The sequence below is a fragment of the Alexandromys fortis genome, unplaced genomic scaffold, assembly GCF_014885135.2.
Source record: "Alexandromys fortis isolate MF-2015 unplaced genomic scaffold, M_Fortis_MF-2015_v1.1 scaffold_19, whole genome shotgun sequence".
NCBI classification, from domain to species: Eukaryota; Metazoa; Chordata; class Mammalia; order Rodentia; family Cricetidae; genus Alexandromys; species Alexandromys fortis.
This window is the reverse complement of record NW_026067890.1, coordinates 6448142-6472030: the sequence shown is the minus strand read 5'-3', so window position 1 is coordinate 6472030 and position 23889 is coordinate 6448142. Positions and strand designations below refer to the sequence as shown.

At 46.1% G+C, this 23889-nt stretch overlaps 1 long non-coding RNA gene across 1 annotated transcript; it reads right to left on the bottom strand.

Annotated features, from left to right (window-relative positions):
• Positions 1 to 3897: 3897 nt before the first annotated feature.
• On the bottom strand, positions 3898 to 13562 carry LOC126506916 (uncharacterized). The gene is made up of 3 exons (XR_007593374.1): positions 13368 to 13562; positions 8089 to 8279; positions 3898 to 5483 (listed from the first exon to the last, which is right to left on the bottom strand). It is a non-coding gene; the product is annotated as an uncharacterized lncRNA (long non-coding RNA).
• Positions 13563 to 23889: the final 10327 nt, after the last annotated feature.

Here is a 23889-nt window from a genome sequence, read left to right as displayed (position 1 = left end):
ATTTTTGAGTGGCCCGGTAGTCATCTGTCTTCTTTGGGGCGATGCCTCCCTTGGTCTGCTGCCCACTGTACAGCGGTGACTGGGCTCACTTGACTGAGTCTTTCGAGTCCCTTGTGCCTTCTGAGAGCCGACCCGTGTCATTTGCAAATGTCTTCTGTCCTGTCTATTGTCTCTTCACGCAGATCACCATCTACTCGGCTGAGAAGGAGGTTTGGAGGTTAGCATAGTCTGACTGGTTCTACTGTTGCTTCATGCATTTGGGGGAGTCTCCTGAAAACTTTGCCCTTTCTATAAAGGCTTTTCCCTGTTTTTCCTTCTGGATTTTACATTTATGTTTTCAATCTGTTTTGACTCTGACTCAATTTTTTATTGTTTTTGAGGGTCTCGTTGTGGTCTATGGTGGCCTCAAATTTATAATCCTCCTCCCTCCACCTCCTGAGGGAGCTGAGATAACAGGCTTGCCAGCTACTTTTAAAAGTATTTTTAAAATATTCTGAAAACACCCAGGAGTAAAGTAGGATTCCCCTGAGAAGGAACTTTAGATGGGCATCTCATAAGTCCAGTGTGTTTCAAATGGGCCCCTTCACATAGCAACTAGTGCCACCACCACCTGAGCCCCTCCTTGGGGTTCCATCTAGACCATCTCATCTACCCCTTCCCCTGCCCTACTTAAGAGTTATTGGGGATAAACCTCTTCCTTTCCCCTTCCGGATGAGTAAATGGAAACCCAGGTGTTGTGTCAGGTAAAAGTGCATGGTTGTTAAGTAGCAACCCTGAAATTCAGTTCCGAGCTCAATGGAGCGGATACTGGGTTCTAGCATCCGTGGAATGGATACTGGGTTCTAGCATCCAAAACAGAAGCTCTGAAACCCCCAAGACAGTAGAGAACGTCTCACCTAATCCCCAGAACTACTGGGTTAAGAAAAGACCCCCTCCAGTCTCATGGACAGATAAGATTTTAAATTATAAAATCAGTATCTGTTTTGGTTAAAATCTCTCTTGGCTGCTTTGGCGCTGAATGATCAGGATTTATCATGAGCAATGTAAAATAGAATTTACAGGGTTATTGTGACTAATCACATGTGGACTAATAAGCCCTAAAGAATGTAGTTCAGCCATTGCCATTTCCCAAGAGTTTCATCATCAAATCATGGGAAGAACCTGGCTCCCTCCTCAAGCCAACAGGACAGCCGCCACTGAGGCTGTGCAGAGGAGATGTTCTCTTTCCCATACCATCAGTGATGACACAGGGAGACCGAGCATGTTGGGCCACGGGCCACTTCTAATACCCACTAGGGAGAGGACACTCAGACACTGAGGCACGGCTCCAAAGGTCTGGCTCACATCCAGGCACTTTGGAATCTTGTGGTTCACCTCAAACTCCGGCAAGAGGGAGAAGTCCCAGCGTCTGATTTAGTTGCTCCCTCAAAAGTAAACCAGAATGAGTCATGTGGGAATGGAGAAGCCGCTCGTGCCAGATATCCATTTGAAGATCCTGATGAAGACCCGAAGCTGAAGACACGGGCCTCTGCACCCCTGGGTGGCCGCTGCTTCCACTGTAGTGAGCCAAGTGTGCACATGCGCATGCTCACAGGCAAGGAAGGAAGGAATACCTTGTATGCTCCGGCCTCCTCCTTGTTCAGTTCGCCAGCTACTGTTCAACATCATCCAAGAAGACTAGAAATGTGTACGATGGTGTGAGTGAAGGGTGAGCCTGGGTCTCTTTAATACTACGGAAATGCCTAAGTTTAGACTTGGGCCAGCCATGTGGATCAGCTGAGACTCGCCTAGCGTGCAGGACGCCCTGGGTTAAGTCACCAGCACTGCATAAACCAAGAGGGGTGGCAACTGTTTGTCACCACAGACTCAGGAGGATCATATGCTCAAGGTCATGTTTTACTGGGTCACGTGTTTTATGCTGCCTCAAAGGGAAGGGAAGGAGAGGGGAGGGGAAGGGGAGGGATGGCCAGGGGAAGGGAAGGGAGGAATGGGGAGGGAAAGGAAGGAAAGGAAAGGGAGTGGAGAGGAGAAGAAACGGAGGGAGAGGGAAGGGAAGGGAAGGGAAAGGAAGGGAAGGGAAGGGAAGGGAAGGGAAGGGAAGAGAAGGGAAGGGAAGGGAAGGGAAGGGAAGGGAAGGGAAGGGAAGGGAAGGGGATAGGAGAGGAATACAACAGGGGGCTTTTTTTTTTCACAGATACCAGCACTGGCAATATTATTTATTTTAAAATAATCTCTATATGTGATGAAGATTACATTCAAGTAGTAGAGAGAATACTATGGAAAAAAAAAAAAAAACCCTTCTCCTCCTCATTCCACCCCGTCCCTATTCTATCCAATTTTAAGCAGTTCCTGTTTTACTTCTTCTGCTGGTAGCAGCAAAATACTAAGTAATATGGCTTGACTCTTGACCTGTAACCTTCTCCAGCACCATGTCTGTGAGCACACTGCCATGCTCCCTGCCATGATGATAATGGACTGAACCTCTGAAACTATAAGCCACCACCTCAATTAAATGTTTTCCTTTATAAGCATGGCTGTGGTCATGGCGTCTCTTCAGAGCAGTAGAAACCCTACCTAAGACACACACTCTATGTGAACGTTGTCCTTGAAAGCCTTTTTTTTTATCTGGGAGGCCATCCAGAGCACACTGTTCTTGGGACTAGAGAGATAGCCCAGTTAGTAACATGCTTGCCCCAAAAGTGGGAGGACTTGCATTCAGATCCCTAGAACTCATATACAAAGACGGGCATGGTGCACAGGCTTCTAATCCCTGCAGTGGGTATGTGGTAGGGAGAGACAAGCAGGCCCTTGGGGTTCACTGGCCAGATGGCCGAGCCTACTTGATGAGGTCCCAAGCCAACGTGAGCCGCATCTTAAACAGGTGGAAGACGTTTGAGGATCCACACCCGCGGGTTGTCCTCTGACCTGTACGTGTGAAACAGAGTTCTTTCTACAACTTTCTGACTTTTTAAAGAGATTAAGGGCCAAGTGCTGAGGATGTAGCTCCCTTAATAAAGCGGCAATCCAGCATGCACGGATGTCTGCGTTTGATCTTCAGCAACACAAACAGGGAATATTCTGGACTCAGGAGGTGAAGGCAAGAGCATCAGAAGTTCAAGGTCATCGTCAGTTACGTAAAGGATGAGAGGCCACTGTGAGTTCTGTAAGACACAGTCTTCCCCACCACCACCACCACCAAAAGGGAAAGAAAGAAGAAACTGAGGACCAAAGAAAGGAGGCGTCACTCCCAGGATTCCCTCCCTAGCTGCTTCCATCTTGCCTGAGTTCCGACTCCCATATGTTTCCCTCCTCTCACAAGCATTGCGCCCTGAAAGACTGGTCTCCTTACCTCAGGTCCCATTCCTACGCATGACATAAATGTGAGGTAAAGGGCCTGTGGAGCCACACCGTCTTGTGGGGCTGATGGTCACAGTGACAGGATCCAGGCGCCTATGTTAGTAACAACCCAGGAGGCCCCTCGCTGGCTTATGACAATGTAGTTCTCCCTGGCCCTGTGTCTCCAAGCTGTTCTCACGGTGGCTATGTGAGTGATGGGAACTGTCTTGGACAAAGCTCTTTAACTGGAAGAAGTTACTTTAGGCCTATTGTAGCACAGAATAGGGCAAGGTGGTAATACAGAGAAAGTAGATGGAATCAAAGGGATGCCATGTAGCTGCTGGAAGAGACAGATGGGGGAACCTTGCTGGTAGGCCACAACCTTGTGGTGATGCACAGATTAATAGAAATGAATTAATTTAAGATGTAAGAGCTAGCTAGAAAAACGCTTAAGCTATTGGCCAAACAGTGATTTAATTGATAAAAATTTCTGTGTGGTTATTTCCAGTCTGGGCGGCTGGGAACGGAGGAGCAGCCTCTGCCTACAAACATTTCTTTTTATCAATGTTGGGGGGAAAAAAAAGAAAAAAATGTGAAAAAATGAGTGTGAACGCAGGTTCATTGAAAAGATGACTAAGACAGAGAAACTTGTAGTCAAAGAGTAAAGAGGGGCAGAGAGATGGCACAGCGCACAGCTGACATGGTACAGAGACATGGCACAGTGCATAGTTGTCACGTAGGAGAAAGTAACATCACTAGCTACTCTACAGCTAGGGCCAGTAAGATGGTTGGTTTTAACCTCGGTGGTTAAGGGCATCTGTCAGGAAGCCTGGTGACCTGAGTTCCATCCCAGGAACACACATGACGAAAGGAAAGAACTTCCACAAGTCGTCCTCTGACCTCCACATGCATGCTGTGACACACACAACACACAAACACACACACACACATGTGCAGTCACAAAAGATATAATTGAAAATACTAAAAAAGAGAGACTACTAACAAAATTATTATGTCAATAACTTTGAAAATTTCAGTTAGCAGGACGAATATTTTGATAAAACGTTATGGAAGAACAGACTGCAGAGCTGTTTGGATACAGAGTGTTTGCACAGGTTGTATGTTTGAACTCTTGGCCTCCAGGTGAACGTGCTGCAATTAGAATTTTGGAGACATACAGCTGACTATCAAGCAGACTGAGGACAGCCTTGGGGATTAGAGCCTACATCTGTGTATGGTCCTCTCTCAATGTTTCCTTATCCACTAAGATGTAAGAAGCGGTGTCACAAGCTCCTGACTCTATAGACTGAGCTGCCTGCTCACCATGTCATCCTTACCATGGTTGACTGTATCCCCTGAAACCATGAGCCCAACTAAAATCTTTCTTGTCTGAAGTTTTTTTTTTTTTTTTTTTTCCTGTCGGGCATTTGGTCACAGCACCAGGAAAAGCAACCAATAGAGCAGTCAATCCTGAGAGAAGCAGAGGTAGGAAAAATTGATGCTCTCAGGTCTCCAGGTGTGTCTCAGTCATGCTCCAGCTTGATCAGCTTCAGATGCCTCCATGTGCATCATGATGACATTTTAGTAGGTGGCCTGTGCACACTGGAATGGTTCCATGACATTGCATTGCCCGCTGGTATCATAGGCACTGTGGTTTCTGTCAGTATACTCTTCGGTGTTTGCGGAACAATGGGATTGCCTAACAATGCCCTTCTCTGATGTGTTCCTGTCATTCAGTGACAAGCAATTCCGCACCTTTTCTACCAAGGCTGTGTTGAAATGACACTCTGTCCCAAGCCATCCCAAGAGATTTGGTTTTGATAGGTGTACAACACCGACGCCGTTCATACCTGATGTTCACAAACAAATTTAATACAGTCATTTCCATTTTCAAAGGCAAATGACAGCAGCTATTTCTGCTTTTCCTTAAAGTGACAAGGCTGGTCAAAGAGGAAACTGCTGACCAATGATGCTGACCTGGTTTCCCAGCCTGGGGGCGGGAAGGAGGCAGACGTGGCTTCCCATGGCAAGGGAGTGACACAGATCCTTCAGCTTGGAAACAAAATCCACCTGAAAGCAAAATGTCCTCAATTTGGAAATTCTTTCTTGTTCCTCACATCTAAGTTGTTCACGTTGTTGGCCTTTCCCTTGGAGATGAGAAAACAATTATTGGTCTCTTCCCTATACACACCAACATTAAGGTATTGTTCAACCTTCTTTCTCTACTGGGCTATATGCTCCCATTGCTCCCATCTTCACCATAATCATGACGTCAGTTCTATCTGAATTTCAACCCTGCTTGCTGTCCCCAGGCTGGTCGATTCCCAATACAGGGAGAGGTAGCTGAGCCTTGCTTCTCTACATCCCCCAAATTCTGTTCGTCTCTTCTTTTTATTCTCAGCTCCCACCTCTGCTTTGTCACTCTGTCCCCTGTGCTCTGCTGCTTTGCTGAGTCCCACATACATTGGCTGACGAAGGCTCCCTCCTTCACTAGTGTATCTTCCTGAGGTCAAACCACGGCCAGAAAAATCTTCCTTCTCGTGTCTGAAACGCAGCTGCAGCTCTGTGGCCATACGCCCATTCTGCATGCCCTATCAGCTGATTCTTACCACCCCACCACCCCAGGCCTTGGTGCTTCTGATATGGGATTGAGGGAACCTTCACCCCCGTGAGTATAGAAATAAGGACAAACTACAAGTCTCAGATAAAAGTCAAGTCAGAAAGGAAAGGAAATTGATTGCAGAGAGCTAGGCTACCCACCAACAAAGAAAAATTAATAAGCATTGTTAATATCTGCTTCTTATTCTATCTGTATGTGCTTGAGTATGTATGTATAGACATGTGTATGTACGTGCGCGTGTGTGCACGTATGTGTGTGCATGTGTTATGTGCATGCGTGTGCATGTATGTGCATGTGTGTGTGTGTGTGTGCATGAGTGTGTGTGTGCATGTGCACACGATGGGCATGGAGGAGCCTCTGGAGGCCAGAAGAGGCGTTGAATACTCTGGAACTGAAGTTACATGTGGTTGTGACCTGGGTTCTTTACAAGAGCAGTAAATGCCCTCAATTGATGAGCCATCTCTTCAGGCCCCTAAACAATATTTTTAGCAGGTTGTTGGTGTGGCCTAGTGTGGCAAATTTTGTTAGTCAGAGAATAAAAATTTCAAAGAACTTATTTCCCTTTTCCTTTGAGATTGGCAGGCATTGTTTTTACCAGGTGACATGGTTTTCTCTTGTGATAAAGGGATAAGGTACAAGTACATTCTGTACCTAGTTGTGGTGGTTTGAAAAAATATGGCTCCCAAAGGGAGTAGAACTATTAGGAGATGTGGCCTTGTTGGAGTAGGTGTGGTCTTGTTGGAGGAAGGGTGTGTAATGATCTGTCCTGTCCCTTTAAGAGACAAGCCCTGCCCACTCCCCCCTTCCAAGGAGGTGAGAGGATCTTCCTTCCCCTTCCAGCCTGTGCTCCCTCTGCCCCATCTCTATTTGGAAGAGGTGGCTGCTGCCTCTGACCCACCCCCATTTCTCTCTCTGTTTCTCTCCCTCCCTCTCCCTTTTCCCCTTTCCTTCCATAACCCACTAAGTAAACTATACCCACTTTCTCTGCATGACATCTACCCGTCTCTCACCTGCTGTGGGTCATATTGACAGGTGGGGACCACAGTGGGTGAGAGAAAGACAGGTATATCATGCAGAGAGGCGAGTTTCTTTAGTGAGTTATGGAAGGGAAAGGGAAAATGGAAAGCGAAGAAGGGGGAAGAAGAGAGAGACGGGGTAGGGAAGAGAAGGGGGGGCAGAGAGAGGTTACTTCTTCAGGGAGAGAGATGGGAAGAGAGAGAGCACAGGCTGAAGAAAGCTTGTGGGGGAGTGGGCAGAGCTTATCTCTTAAAGGGACAGGACAGATCATTACAGTGTGTCACCATGTGAGATCTCTTTTCTCAAACTTCATTTAATGTGACAGTCAGTTGACTTCCTGTTGCCTGGAAGGTGCAGCACTCTCAGCTCCAGCACCGTGTCTGCCTGCATGCCACCATACTCCCATGCTCCCCTTCATGATCATAATAGACTGAAGCAAGCCACCCTCAATTAAATTCTTTATAAGAGTTGCTGTAGTCATGGTGTCTCTTCACAGCAATAATAATAATATAAAAAAACTAAGACACTTGTTCACAGGGAGAGGAGAAACCTTTGATGGGTAGCAGGATTTGTGGGGTAAAGACTGGAAAATCTGTTGCCACCTGTCCTCACAAGGGTTCCTGTGATGTTACTTTTGCACTGCTGTGACCACATATATGACAGGAGCAACTTGAAAGAAGTAAGATTTATTTTGGCTCATGGTTCAGGGGAGTTTCTGAAAGACCCTACAGCTAGCATGCTCCCGGGGGAACGTCCTGTTTGCTTAAAAAAAAAAAATATTCTCCGGATCAGCAGCCAGCCTGCTCTCATAAGAACATCCCATGTGCTTGAGAGAGCAGGATGTCTATGAGATAGGAAGACTGCAAGGCAGGATATCAATAAGATAGGACATCAACAAAGCAGGTTGACTGCAAAACAGGATATCTATAAGATAGGAACAGGATGACTTTTGCTGACACCCATGCTGGGAGAGGAAACCATTCATGCCCCTGCCTCATTCCGATAACCATGCTTTTGCTTCTGTAAACTTGCTTTTTGCTCTTCCCTATAAAAAGCCAGCCCTCCAGTCGGCAGGCAGGCAAAGTCCTCCGAAAGACTTTGCTGCCAGCAGGTACCTGTGTTTACCCAATAAACCTCTTGCGATTTGCATCCCTGTGGTCTCGGCCTGTTCCTTGGCGTTGGGGAGGTCTCCTCCCGAGAGAAGGACCTCTTTGAGAGTCTTTCATTTCAAGCCGGTCATGATGGGAAGGCATGGTGGCGGGTCAAGTCAGTCATGAGCAGGAAGGCATGGTGGTGATTCTTCATTCTGTGGTAACAAGAGCATGAGCTAACGTCACCAGAAAGCGGAGCAATCTAGACCAGAGTCAGGGGAAAGATCTGCTTCCTCTACAGCCTTCACAATACTGCTACAGCTGGGAGCCCAGCCCCCAGATGTGAGAGCCAAAGTTACATTTTAAGTTTTAATTACTATGCTAAGAGACCATGAAACAAAAATGTCTCTGCTGAGCAAGCCCCTTGCCCAAGGACAGCTAGTTCCTGAAATGCTGGAGGCTGTTGGTTATGGGAGATAACAAGCCACAGGTTTTCATTCCCCTAAACAAGTTTGTTTGACCCATCAGAACCATTCCGGGAGGTACAGGGCAGGAAATAGGATATGTTCTTGCCCCTGATTGAACCTGAAGAGAAATGCAATGAATTATGGGTTTTCCTTTTTAAACCCTTGCCATACCTGATTCTGGGCCATTTCCCAAGAACCTGGGTATGGACCTGGCCAGAGCCTCTCCACCTGACCTGTATTTAATTAAAGCTTGCCTCAAATTTGGCTTTACACTGTGGTAGAGGTCTTATCTCAATTGGCGGAACTAACACAGAACATGTGCCTTGAAGGGACATTGTAGATTCCCTCCACTACAGCCCCATTTCCCTTCACTTCCTGCGGCCCATCCAGCTGGCTGACTGCCAGACTTAACTCCGTGAATTTGCACACACGTTGTTCCACACTCTGGGCTCAAGCTTCCGTGTCCTTTCTCAGCTTGTCACAGGTCAGTCTCTTGATGTCCTCCAGGCCTGGCCTGCTGATCCATCCTTTATGATTCTCAGTCACAATGGACTCCTCTGCTCTGTAGTCACACGGTTCAGCTTTTGTTCTGACAGAGACCTTCTCAAGGCCCTCAGTGTAGGCCTCACAGAAGGACCTGCCCTCTTTACTAGAAAACAAGCTCCCTGTGAATGAAGCCAGGCCTCACACCTTCCAGGGAACTTCAGGTCTCTCTTGCTGCAGGGCATGCCTCGTGTTGAAACCTGTTACTACTGCTTGAAACAAGCTTGGGAAAATGCTTGCCTGAGGCTGTGCTATAAGCCTACAGCGGTTTCTGGTCAGGTGACTACTGTTCAGAAGATCCATGAGGTCAAGTGACTCAGCAAATATTTTCAGGAAATGAGAGCTTGGAAAACTAGTGTGCCTAAGAGCCCTGGAGTGGGAGGGAGCTGGGGAAGGTTCCTGGCCGTTCACAGCAAGAGGCTGCAGCCTGGCACTGCAGCCCAAGATGCCAATAAGGTCTGGACAGCGTTGTGCCTCCTCAAAAGAAATACATTTCAGCATTTTCCAAATGATTAAAACTTGGTCATCTAGGCAACCAAGTTAGAAGAAGTGAGAAACTGGTGATTCTCTCTCTCTCTCTCTCTCTCTCTCTCTCTCTCTCTCTCTCTCTCTCTCTCTCTCCCTCCTTCCCTCCCTCCCTCCCTCCCTTCCTTTCTTTCTCTTTCTTTTGGCATTTAAGGTCTCACATATCTGAAGCAAGCCTCAAGATCACTGTGCAGTGGACCATAAACTTGAACTTCTAATCCTCCTGCCTCTACCTCCTCAGTGCTAGAATTTTTATCCCACACAACCATACTCTGTTTATTCATTGCTGCGGATTGAACCCTGGCCTCTATGCTTGCTGTTTAAGCACTTTATTAAGTGAGCTCCTACCCAGCCCCAACAATCTTATTTTGGTCTACCAGTTTCCAAAAGGGATAACACAAGTGCTTCCATTTTCTTACGCTGTCATTAGTACCATGTGACTGACGTCTTGATAGATCTGGGCAAATGTCAGATGCTCTTATTGCTACTTCTGCAGAAGTACCTGTCCTGCTACTAAGGAGATATCAGCCAGTATATTTAAATAATAATTGATAAGTTTTGAATCCCTGGCTAATGGGACTCTGCCACTGTCAATGTAATAAACCAATCAAACCAAATTTATAAAGCTAGGTTTAATCTGAGAAAAGCACTCCTGGGTGACCCTCAGGAGGCTACAAGAGGTATCACATGGCTTCCAGGTCTTAAGTAGCCTATAGGTGTGATCTTGAGCAGCCCCAGTGAGGGGCTGACTTTTGGCGGGCTTTCTCAGGGGCAGAATTTGGAGAGGGCCGCTCCCAGGGAGATGCTGCTTGGGTTGCTGAGAGTGGGGTCTGGACTGGGGTTCTGAGCTGGAGATTCCAAACAATAATAATTTCAATGCTAATAATAGCTAACATTTATGAGCATTTTCTAAATGCCCAATTCACCCAAGGCTCTACACACTATTTCATCCTGAGAAACAGGTGTAATCATCCCCATTTCCATTTGTGAAAACTGAGGAGCAGGGACATTAACTCATTCAATGATGCACAGAGTAAAAGAATAGGCATGAGCCTTAACCTGGCTATTGGGTCCCAAAGCCTCAGAGTCTGGTCTGAGCTATCCTAAGACACAGCAAGGAACTGAACGCAGACTTTTCCTGAGTTTAGTAGTAGGAAATGCCTCAGGTTCAGATGGTTGGCTATGCCATCCTGAAAGCTGGAGGGCATTCTGCCAGACACCTGGTTTCTATAGGCCCCATTATTCCTGTAGTCGATTTTTCAATGGGACCGTTGGCTCCCAAATAATGACACTGAGACTTGATATGATTCTGTGAGAGAGGGACCTTGACAGGTCCAGGGCCACGGGGCAGGTGAGAGACAGATGGGGGTGAGGGACAGACACGCCATGCAGATGGACCTTCGTGGGAAGTTTTATTAAGACATAGGGAATGGAAAAAGGGGGGAGGGGAGGGAAGACACCAGCCTCTGGGGACAGGAATGGAGGAAGAGGAGAGAGAGATACAGAGAGAGAACAAAAGAGGAAGAAGAGGTAGAAGTAGGTGGAGTTTCACCATTTAAAGGGACAGGATACTGCCTGCTCTGTATGCAGGTGTGACTCAGGGGCGCTGCACTCTGTAAGGTCCCCAAGGGGCAGGGCCAAGTATGCCAGGATGCTAACAAGACTTATTATTATTATCAAAGGTTGACCAATAACTTAGGCTTGTTTCTAACTAGCTCTTATAACTTAACCCATATGTTTACTCTTCCTTCTCTTTCATGGCTCTGTTCCCTGACTTTGTAATGCCCATGCTTCTGGTGTCTCCTCGCATCTCTGTAAATTCTGCCTCCTACTTCCTCTCTCTGCCTGGAAGTCCCACCTATACCTCCTGCCTAGCTGTTCAGCGTTTTATTATACCAATCACAGAAATACACCTTCACACAGCGTCCAAACATCCCACAACATTCCTCTGCCAGGACCTTTCTTAGCTGCTAAGGAAAAGAACCCATGACCCAAACAAGTCAAACTGGTGAGTCAAGGCCTTCCTCTGCAGGCTCAGTACAGACATGGGACCCCTGAGGCAACCTGTGATGCATTTGCCCGGTAAGCCATTCTGTCCAACAGTAATAAGGGCGAGAAACTTCTGTGAATAAAAATGAAGTCTAGCAGAACATGGTAGCCCGTGCTTTTAATCACAGCACTTGGAAAATAGTGTTCGGAGGATCATGAGTTCAAAGACACACGGCTATTTCCAGACCAACTCACTGTGTTACATAGTGAGTCCTAATTTCCAAATTTTAGAAATATCTTTTTAGGGGCTAGAGAAGTGGCTCAGTCATTAAGAGCATTGACGACTCTTCCAGAGGACCCAGGTTCGATTTTCAGCACCCGCATAGCAGCTCACAACTACTTGTAACTGGGACTCATAGTTCCCAGGCCTCCCACATTCTCTTCTGGCCTCTATGGTTACCAGGCAGGCACATGGTGCACATATCCATGCAAGCAAAACACCCAGACACATAAAGATAAATCTCCTAAAATACGTATCTTTTAAAATGAAGTTCTTTGTATTCAAAACAGAAGCATGGCTGCATGGACTTACTATCTTCTAAACTATGTGTGTATGGGAAGGCCTGTAGAACTTACTGCTTGGATTAGAAAAGCTAAAAGAAACCATCTCATGCATTGTTTGGCCTCACATCTCAGCTGAGGGAACTGTGACTCCACCATCTCAGTGTGGATGCAGGTCTGAGAAGGGGCGAAGCTCAGATTGCAGTCATGGCCCAATGTTTACCTAGAGAAGACACCACGAGACGGGAACACCTCACCGAGACCTGAGCTAGCTGCCATCACGTCTCTAGTTTATATCAGTGGGGGTCTGGTACTTTTGTTCAACCAGTATCCGAGGCCATAATCCATCCAGCCCAAATGACCGCTCCATTTTCTGGCCTGAGGAGAGTATATATAGGCCTGGGACTGACTGGCTTGCTCCTCTGGAAACTTCCCAGGCCAGGGAGGCTGAGGTCAACAGCAGTCTAACCCCGGGATTGGCAGCCATTGGGTTTGGAGGAGGAGGTTTCCACACAGAACTAAGAGCTGCTTTGAGAGGTCAAGGTGCATTTCCAAGGAAAAGCAATCACTGTCTTTCTGCCTTGCTTCTTGCGTCTGCACAAGCCTGGCTGATCTCTTGGCAAGGAGACTCGGTGCTTTAGGGGAAAGTAGGCCACAGAGGAAAGCCGGTATCACACTGATGGAAAGCCAATCACACTGATGGAAAAGCCAATCACACTGATGGAAAGCCGATCACACTGATGGAAAGCCAATCACACTGATGGGCCCAGGACTGCTTGCTCTTTCTCTCTCCTGACGTCTGTGGATGAATTCTCTTCTACCCCCTCTGCAGCCAGCAGGAGCTAGGTACACCAGTCTCCCCAAAGGGCTCCCCCAGTTCCAAACCAGTGAGCAGGCATTTGGTAGAATCTCTCTTCACCGAATTAGAAGACTACTTTAGGAATTAAAATCTGGATCGTTTGGGGCAGCCAGAAAACAAAAGATGACTAACTTGCTTTCCTTGGCTAAAAAACAAAAAGTTCTGTGAAAACCGTAAAGGTGTTTTTAAAGGGCACAGGGACTCACATTTCCGTCCGTCTGTTGTTTTGTTCTTTTTTCTTCTTAAATTTCATATAACTATTCGGATGGAAGACTATCTATTAAGGCAGAAAGGTCAAAATACTTCTCTTCCACAAAACCAAAACCCAGCCCAGGCTGTTTACTTTCACAGACACTCACGGCCGTGCTGTGGAGGGCCACGGTCCCCTTGCTTAGGTGTTCAACAGCTGCCTCGGCTTCTTTGTCAGGGTGCTCGCCTTTGGAGATCAGCCACCACGTTGTGTTTAAGCCATGGAGATGCCAACTTTCTCAACAGTAAAGGCTCCCTCCACCAGGCAGCACCAGCTTGCCGCCATCTCAAAGACCGCTCTTGGAAGTGAGTCCGTCAGCCCCATGCCAGACTCCAGATAGTTTACCGCTCCAGCCAACATGTGACTATGACCCCATGGGAAGATCTTCCAGCCAAAGACTGCTCTCAGAGTCCTGACTCATAGAAACCAAGGAGATAATGAGCAGCTAGTGTAGTTCTGAGCCACTAGGTTTGGGATTAATTTGTTAGGCAGCCTGTGGTCCTTGGGTCTGTCCCTGCGTGGGTAAGGAGTGGCTACAACGGTGCCTAAGTTTCACCACTTAGATAAACAATATATGGCGTTGGGGCAGAATTCAACCGGTATTATAATAGGGCATCAAGATGCTAGACTCTTCTAAACCCATATCCGGATGTGGGATGATACAGCTCAGAGCAACAGCACTGACTACAATCGTAGACTCTCCTCAAGCAAGGGCAGGACCCACTCTATGTTTTTTAGATGAGCTGTGTATCTTTAGCACCATCTAGTTCACTCAGGAAAGCCCACGGCAGCAGCCCTCCTGCTGATTCCAAAGCCACCGATTTCATCGGTGCCAACCAGCAAAGGCTCTGCTGTTGCTAGAAACAGTGTGCATGGAAAAGTCTAGAAGAGGCATGGAGTGTGAGCTTCCTAGAACATTGTCTTTCTGCCCGAGGGCGTGAAATCCTACTGAAGACGCGCGATTGTGCCTGGGATATAATGCAGTGGACAAAATGCATATGAGGTCACGCCCCCTGGGGGAAGGATGAATTACAGACGTCCAAACACCCAAATTGTCTCTCTCGTTTCACCTTCGTTGCTACTTCCTCTTCCAAGCTCCACCAAGCCTCACTATTAACTTTCACTTCTGAGGACCTTCACCCACTCAGAGAGATGGGCTTCCTTTCTGACACCGCCTCCAGCTGAGCTGTAAATACCTTGCGGCTCTCAGACCAGCGGCATCTTAATGAGAATAAAAGCCAGACCTGTTAGGGACCTCGATGCTCTAAATGCTCACTGTGTGCAGGCCTCCTACTTGGTCCTCTCCTTGCATCCATTCATGGCATTTAATTCCTCCAGCACCTCTGGGAAATAATTGTCAGTTTCCTAGTGGGAGAAGCTGAGAGACGCCTCTCAAGTCCCACAGCTTTTACCAGAAAGAACCTCTCGAACGGATGAAAAGGCACAGAGCCAAGTCTTCCACGGTGATAGGCTCAGAAGGCTGCGAGAGGCTAAGAGGGATAAAAGGAGCTCCCATACAAGTCTGGACAGTTTCTTCAAAGGGGCACCCATGAAGAATGGAAGAGACTTGACTTCATGGAAAAGAGTCATATGATTAGATTAATGCAACGCACAGAAGGGGATGAAGAGCAAATAAAAATGTTACCGCATCTAATATCACAATAAAGGAAAGAGCCTGTGGTTTAGGTGATTACGGGATGTTAACTAACACTAATGATACATCACCATTGCTTTTCAGTACCCGTACTCACAGAAATACCTACTTCGTTTGGATTCTTGCCTCATTTCCTCCTTTATGCTAAGTGATGCCTTTTATATTTGTTGATGCTGGCCCGGACTTCCCTCTCAGCATCCTGCCTGTCTTCCCCAATTTTCTCATTCATATATTGGTAAATCACGTGCTTGAGGGTATTTTACTTAATGTCCTAGAACAGACCAGGGGAAAGTCCCCTCACTTTCTAAGAACATTATTCTCTACGTGAAGGCCCCGTAGAAGGATGATTGGTTCCTCATTGAGTTCCGGCTTTGCCTCACGCCCATTCTCATAGGTTGTGGTCAGGAAGTGTGGACATGTGACGTGTTCGTTGCTCAGCATACATGCACTCTTCTGTAAACCAGGAATTGACTCCATTCTGGCAGGAAGGGGCGCCTTTCTCTCAATGTCAATCCTAGGGCTCCGGAGTGCTCTCTTGCCCCTGGCCTGGCCAGTCAAGGTCATGGTAATGATTCACTTTAACCTGCTATGTAACTGCCGGGGAACCTTTCTTCCATTCTTTGCTAACAAATCTGGAAGGAGATGAGCTTGGGAGTCAAAGCATTCCTCTCTGCTACCACTTCAGTGGTGGTCCCTCCTACAGCTGGTGTTTCTGCTCAGGCTGGTCAGAGCTTTACCCCGCCCCCACCCCATCCCACCCCTCCTCAAAATTTGTTTTTTAGTATTACTTACTATTGTTATTTGGCTACACGTCTCCCCCGGATTCAAGACTAGGCAGTTGGACAAAAAGAAGCTCTTTCCTCCAAGCTGTGAAGGTCGGTTAAGACTCCATGTAGGTTACTCACAGGGGTATATACGGAGAACCCCAGAATGTACTCTCCCTTCTAACACTTGTGACAACTATGTTGGATCAGGGTCTTGTTAACCATGTGACCATCCCTGGACAGTTAGGGGACAATTCTTCTTCTAGTGACTCTTTGCAGGATATGTCTACTGGTTGGGGTCCAGCTCTTGGGGTCACCACCGCCTCTCTAATCAAGAAGATAGTAGCTTACCGGAGATGTGGGGCTCTTTTAGTCAAGTCCTCTAAATCCCTGATGACTTTGGAGGCCAAAGACCAAAATAGTAAAAGTCATTTTGGTTCTCTTTCATCCTCTTGGGGCCTCCAGGCTTTAGTTGCTGAACACCCAGAAGAACTTTTCCCTCCCTTATAAAAGAAATAATGAGGGCTAGAGAGATGGCTCAAGGTTAAGAGCACTGATTGCTCTTCCAGAGGACCTGAATTCAATTCCCAGCACCCACTTGGCAGCTTACAGCTGCCTCTAATTCCAGTTTTAGTGGATTCAACACCCCCACACAGATGTATATACAGGCAAAACAGCAACGAAAGTAAAATAAAAATAAATTTAAAAAAATAACTTTTAAGAGAAAAGAAATAATGAATTTTAGTTTGAACTTTTGAGTGAGCACAAAGCTTAGACTAATCAAGTTTAAAAATAAGTCCCCTATTCTGTTATGACTCAGCTCTTTAAACAGTTAAAAGTTAGCAAACACAGCACAAAACATAATTATCTTGATAAAACACAAACTCTGTTTTCTAGGGTAGTTTATGTAAATGTTATCAAGAATAGATGATTACCTTAAGCAGATCACTGTTTTGAACAGAATTTTCACCATAGGAAGTTAAGGAGTTTTAATCATACAGTTTATCTTTCACAAGACTCCTGTGACCAACCCAGAACTTTTGTGATGCTCATGGTTTTTTTTTTGCTTTGGAAAAATTTAGTCAATTTACCTTAGGCCAGAGTCTTACTTTAGTTTACAAAAATACTTTCATATTAAAGCATCTTACTTATATGCTTTTTATATCTCTTCTACTCATTGGCTACATGTAACATGTTTTTTAGCATTGTGAGACAAAGTAGTATAACAAATAAACCTACCAACTCAGTAAGAGAATTGAATGTAAATTATATTCATGGAATTTATGACATAACAGCCTAAGCTTACCTATCATACTGTTAAAATATAAATAAAATTTTTTTCGCTATTTTGTAGGTCTTAGGAGGAGTTTTTGTGACTTTTTAAAAATCACAAAAACTTTTTGTAAATCCTTTCCTGGTCTTAAAAGAACCTGAGAATTACTTTTCAGTAAGATCTTGCCCAAATAAGAAAAGTTTCAAATTAAATGACCAACAAAATTATCTTCATTAGAAAACGCAGGAGAAAAAAATTACAACAACAAAAGTCTTTATTTGTTAATTCTGTAATTGCAGTTTGGAATACAAAAGCATTTGTCCCAGGCTGGTGAGGTGTCCTATGCTGATGACAAGGCCCAGGCTGGTGACATGGTCCAGGCTCTTGACATGGCCTAGCAGGTCAGAGTGCTTGTCATACAAATCTGACGACCTGAGATCAAGCTCTGGCTCCCTCAGGACAGCTCAAGCTGGATGTCACTCCCTAACGCATGGCTCTGGAAACGCATTCTTATGTCCCAATACTTGCCAACATAATATGAGAGAATTCTCCTGTTTTACCAAGAATTCTTTCATTCTCGTAAATGCTTATTTAGTGTGTATGGTGTATGCATTTGTGTGCAGTGTCTGTGTGTGTGAGCATGTGCAGGACAGTATCAGGAAATGCACACACCATGGGTGTGCGCAGAAATTTCCTAAGGTTCCTTTTGGAGTTGTGCCCTTTCGTAAACCCCAAAGCGAGGTGAGTGTGAATAAAGTGGAGTGTGGCCACTGGATAAAGGTTGCACACTCATGAGAAGGAGGGCATAGCTCAGTGCCCGTAGGTGACAACTGCCACAAAGAAATTTGGATCCAAGATGTCCGGACATAGTGATTCATTGGAGGCCACTGACTTTGATTTTGTTCAGATACAAGATCCACCATTCCGAAAACACAGACTACAAAGTAGTTGTACGCATAGGTGTCTTAGTTAGGGTTTCTGTTGCTGCGAAGAGACATTATGACCACAGCGACTCTTACAAAGGAAAGAATTTAATTGGGGTGGCTTACAGCTTCAGAGGTTTAGTCCGTATCATCATGGTGAGACAAGAGCAGAAGGCAGGCAGGCATGATGCTGGAGGTGGAACTGAGAGTTCTACATCTTGATCCATAGGCAGCAGAAGCAACTGTGTACCACGGCACACAGTGTAGCGCGAGCATAGGAGATGTCAAAGCCCACCCCACAGCGGCACACTTTCTCCAACAAGGCCACACCTACTCCAACAAAGCCACACCTCCTAGTAATGCCACTCCTTATGAGCTTCTGGGGGCCAGTTACATTCAGACTACCACAATAGGATAGGACACATCTTTCCTTTGTGACTGCATATGTCCTGTGTTGCAGAGTGGGGACTGAGAGAGAGGCTAGACACTGAAAGCTACTTGACTGGTCAGGAAATGACAGAGCTGGAACCACTGAGTTCAACTACAGTTCGTCATTCTTTGCTGGGTTTGGTCTCCGATGTTCTAGGCAGGGTTTCACTCTGGACTTCCCTATCTACAAAGAAAAGGAGAAAAAGTAACCTGTTTTAAGGACTGGAAGCATAGCTCAGAGGAAGAACAATTGTCTAATGTGTACACACGGTCCTGGGTTCAATCCTTGGCACCAGGACATTAAAAAAAAAAAAGAGGAGGAAAGTCAGTGGTTTACGCCTTTAATCCCAGCACTCGGAAGGCAGGGGCAGGTGGAGCTCTGTCAGTTCGAGGCCAGCCTGGTTTACAGAGTGACTTCTATGACAGTTGAGGATACATAGAGAAACCCAGTCTCAAGGGAGGCAGAGGGAGAAGAAAGGAATAGGAGGAAGCAAGTGTAAGACTTGGATGTTCTCATTTGTTTTTATGGTTACCTTTAAAAGGGGTTCACAATAAAAGATGGTGGCTTCCCTACCATACCATTCATTATAATTTCTTCTGACAGGTAATATTTTTAATTTCTATTGATATAGTGAAAAAATTAACATGAGTGGGGAGCTGGAGAGATGACCCATCAGCTAGGAGTCCTGGCTGCTCTTGCAGAGGACCCAGGTTCAGTTCCTAGCACTAACGTGGTGGCTTACAACCATCTGTAATCCCACGACCAGAGGATCTGTTATCTTCTTCTGGCCTCCACAGACATCAGGCACATGTGTGATGCACAGACATACAGGCAGGCAAAGAACCCATGCACAGAAAATAAAATAAGTGCAACCTTTTAAAAGCCTCATGTCGATATTGTTCGGAATTTTACTTTCTTTACAGAGTTGTCACTAGGGGAAGAAAAAGCAATCTTTCAAGATATAGATAAATTATTTCTGAAACATATTCGTTTAAGATCTTGGAAGGAGATAATGACAGTCTGTGTTTGACAACAATATGTTACTCACGTACTAGATAGGTATAAGGGACTTTTTAAATCCCCAGTTACTATTATTCCCGTGGAGACTAGGCTTCCCTGCTGAAATGAACTCAAACACTCAACACTGTAAGTGACCTTCCTCTTTCTTCTCTGGAAAAAGCACAGCTGTGTGACAGAACCCAGCACTGAAACCTTGTGACGATGTCCCAGCCCAAGGCACCGTAGTCTGGCCACCTCTGTCACCGTGGTCCCTGGTACAAACATCAAGAGGAGTAAGTGGAGGCCACTGGGCCTGCCTGCCTTCTCCCTCCTCCCCATGGCAAGGACGGGATATATTGGTTACTTCTTCCACTGCTGTTATCAAATGCCCGGGAAGGGTAATTTAAAGAAGGAAGGGGCCCGATTCAGGGGAGATGTAGCCTGCTGTGGAGGGAGGATGCGGTGACAGAAAACTGGAGTAGCTGCTCACCTTCATAGACAGTCAGGAAGCAGAGAGGGCTGAATCCTGGTGCTCAGCTTGTTTCCTCCTTTTATCTTTTCATTCAACCCACGGGATGGTACCGCTGACTCTCAAGGTAGGTCTTCCCTCTTTAGTTGTCTGTGTCTCCTTGGCGACTCTGAATTCCATCACACTGACTATCAAGGGCAACCTTTGCAGGGGAGAAATAAACGTCCTCCACCCCTTTCTGGAGGCTGAACATGAAGAACAGAACAGAAGCCTAGTGCCTGCCTGAAGCTAGCAACACAACGGCCAGTGGGGCCCAGCCCTAGGGAGCCCTGTGGCCATGTCTTCAAAAGCCAGAGTCACCTTTAGGGGACCTGAAGCATAGGGTAAGCCAGCTTAACTCAAGACTCTACCACTTTCTGGCTGTGTGGCTTTGGATGAGGAGCTGAATCTCACTCGTCTCTCTAAGATAGAAATTGATGCTGACTCTGTGGGTAGGAAAGCAACTAAGACACTCGGGCTTTCCTCATATGAGTTACAAACCTTGTACCTTCTTTTTAAATTATTTATTTTTATTTTAGGTGCAGTGGTGTTTGACCTCCATGTGTGGATGTATAAAGGTACCCGATCCCCCGGAGCTGAAGTTACAGACAGTGGTGAACTACCACATGGGTTCTGGGAACTGAACCTGGGTCCTCTGGAAGAGTAGCCAATGTTTTTAACTGCTGAGTTATCGCTCTATCCTCATTAACCTTGTACTTGTTTCGCAGGTTGGAGAAGATGGTTTTCCCAAGGCTTCCAGAGACCTGGCTCACACAATGGTTTCTGTGTGCGCTCTGTACCCTGGACACAAGTTTCGCTTGTTCTTTCTGTTTGAGCATGAGTGACATCATCACTGCCCCAGTCCTTGACAACCGTGCCGGGCACAGAGAGTGCCTCGCAGGATCTCCTATGCATTTCCAAGATGTTGCCAGAAGCAGACACCACACCTCCAAGCAAACAAAGGTTGGGCGACACCACTTTTCTTCGGTGCCGTTTACACAAAGAACACCATGTGCTGGTGTCAAACCCATGAAGGCCTGGGGGACAGAATGGACCAAAATACCCACAGCTGGATGTGAGGAAGGAGGAGCAGACTGAGGGCTGAGCTGGACCTCAAAAGGGCCCCAGGGTTCTGGATGCCTCTCCTACTCTTACTGGCCGTGGGGATCTCAAGCAGGATACATACAGCATTTCTGGCCCACGTGCCCCAATGGACGATGCCAGGGTCGGCCAAGTTAATCTGAAAAATCCCTTCAGTCTGTGGGCTTCTGAAGGCGTAAGTCACGAACAAGGCCACACCAGTTTGGAGTTATGATTAATAGGGTGTTATTTATTTAAAGGGGAAAACTTACAGATCACCGTCCCAGACAACAGCCATCTGCACAACCAGGAAGGGAGTCTAGTCTCCGGCGGAGCAGGAAGTGAAGAGAGCGAGCAGAGGAAATAGCCGCTTTTTTAAAGGGAGAGAGACCACGCCCCAATGGGCTGGTATCACAGCAGCTATTGGTTGGAGGGGCGGAAGGACCTCCCGCAACAGGCTTCCACTTAAGAAGTTAAAAAGCTGGGGAAGAAATAATAAAACAATTTTCTCTGCATCCTTGATACTGAGCTCTCAAGGCTAGGTCAAGAGGGTCATCAGATAGAAGGCTGAAATAGCTACTTTGCCTATTGTTCCTTTAAGTGTTTTAAATCGCTTGTGTATATGGATGTGGGTGGATATGGTTGTTCATGTATGTGCATGTACATATGTCAAACTCCAGTGTCATCCTTAGGAGCTGTCTACCTTGTGGAGAGAGTCTTGTTGTAAGGAGGAGCCAGTAAGCCATAGTCATATGGTGATACACAGATTTAATAAAAATGGGTTAGTCAAGATTTGAGAGTTAGCCAAGAGGCTAAAACTAATGGGCCAGGCAGTAATTTAATTAATACAATTTCCATGTGGTTATTTTGGGGATTAAGCTAGCCCGGCGGCGGGATGCAGCATGCCGCTCCTCATGTCCACACAGTCAGAGCAGCCTTGAGGGGGACAAGGCACTCCCTGATGTGCTGAGGAACAGGCTGAACTTGGGTGTGCCTGTCTCAGGCCTGCTGCCCAGCAGTCCACCCTAAAAAAAAAAAAAAACGCACAGCCAAAGATAGTAAAGACCTCATTCCCCCACAAACAGTTGGAGTAATAAGATTTCAGTCCCACCGGGTCTTTTTTAAAATAATTTTTATTTATAATTTTTATAATAATTTTTATTTATTTATTTTATATCCCAATCACTCCTCCCTCCTCTTCTCCTATTCCTTTCCCCCAACTCCCCTCTGTCCTCCCCCTCAATCCATTCCTCTGTTTCTATTCAGAGATGGGCAGGCCTCCCAAGGGTACCAACAAACCATGGCATATCAAGTTGCAGTAAGACTAAGCACCTCCCCTTGTTTTTAGGCTGAACAAAGCAATCCGGTGTGAAGAATAGGTTCCCAAAACCCAGACAAAATTTTAGGACTAGCCCCTGCTCCCATTGTTAGGAGTCCCACAAGTAGACAGAGCTACACAACTGTCACATACATGTAGCAGGTCTGGGTCAGTACCATGCAGGCTCCTTGGTTGTTGGTTCTGACTCTGTAAGCTCCCATGAGCCAGGTTAGTTGTTTCTGTGAGTTCTCTTGTGATGTCCTTGGCCCCTTTGCCTCCTACAATCTTCCTCTTTATCTTCAGCTGGATTCCCCAAGCTTGGGCTAATGTTTGGTTATGGGAATCTGTATCTGTTTACTGGATGACGACTCAGAGGAAAACAATCGGGGTAGTCACCAATCTGATCACAGGAGATGACCAGTTCGGGCTATGTGTCCACTCTTGTTAGGAGTCTTAATTGTGATCATCCTTTTAGATTCAAGAGAGTTTCCCTGGCATCAGGTTTCTACCTGACCCTGAAATGCCCACCTCCTTTCTAGTCATCTCTGTCAATATTCTTCCCAGCCACTCACCCCATAACCTGATCCCTCAAGTTCCTATTCCCATCCCAGGAGATCTCTTCTATTTCCCCTTCTCAGGGATCCAAGTGTCTGCTCTTGAACATCCCTTGTTACCTAACCTTGCTGGGTCTGTAGATTGTAGGGCCTAGTTATCCTTTACTTCATAGCCCATAGCCACTTATGAATGAGAACATGGCCATGTTTGTCTTTCTGGGTCTGGGTACCACACTCAGAATGATTTTTTTTCTAGTTCCATCCATTTACCTGCAAATTTCCTGATGTCATTGTTTTCAACCACTGAGTAATACTCAATTGTGTAAATGTACCACCTTTTCGTTATCAGTTCTTCTGTTAAGGGGCATCTAGGTTGTTTCCAGACTCTGGCTATTATGAATAAAGCTGCTATGAACGTAGTTGAGCAAGTAGAAGAGAAAGTGGAAAATAGCCTCAAACGCATTGGCACAGGAGGCAACTTCCTGAATAGAACTCCAGTAGCACAGACCATAAGATTAGCAAATAAATAAATGGGACCTCATTAAAATGAAAAGTCTCTGTAAGGCAGAGGACACTGTCAACAAAACAAATCAGCAGCCTAGAGAATGGAAAAAGAGTGTCACCAACCCCACATCTGGTAGGTCTCATCTCCAAAATATATAAAGAACTCAAGAAACTAGACATCAGAAAACCAAATAATCCAGTGTAAAAACAGGAAACAGGACTGGAAAGATAGCTCAGCCATTTAGGGTTAGGCTCACAAACAAAAATAGGATACAGACCTAAAGAGAGACTTGTAGGCAGAACCTGCCCATTCATTTCCCAGCTGCCCAGACCTGAAACAATCACATTGAAACTATATTAACTGCAACACTGCTTGGCCAATGACTCTAGCGTATTCCTAGCTAGCTCTTCCATCTTAAGTCATCCCATTTCTATTAATCTGTGCATTGCCATGTGGTTGTGGCCTACCAAGAAGGTTCCAGCGTCTCCTGCAGCAGCTACATGGCTTCTCCCTCACTCCACCTACTCTTTCCTCCTCTCTCTGCTTGGAATTCCCTCTTTGTCCTATTCTGCACTGCAAAAAGCCCAAAGCAGCTTCTTTATTAACCAATGGTATTCACAGCA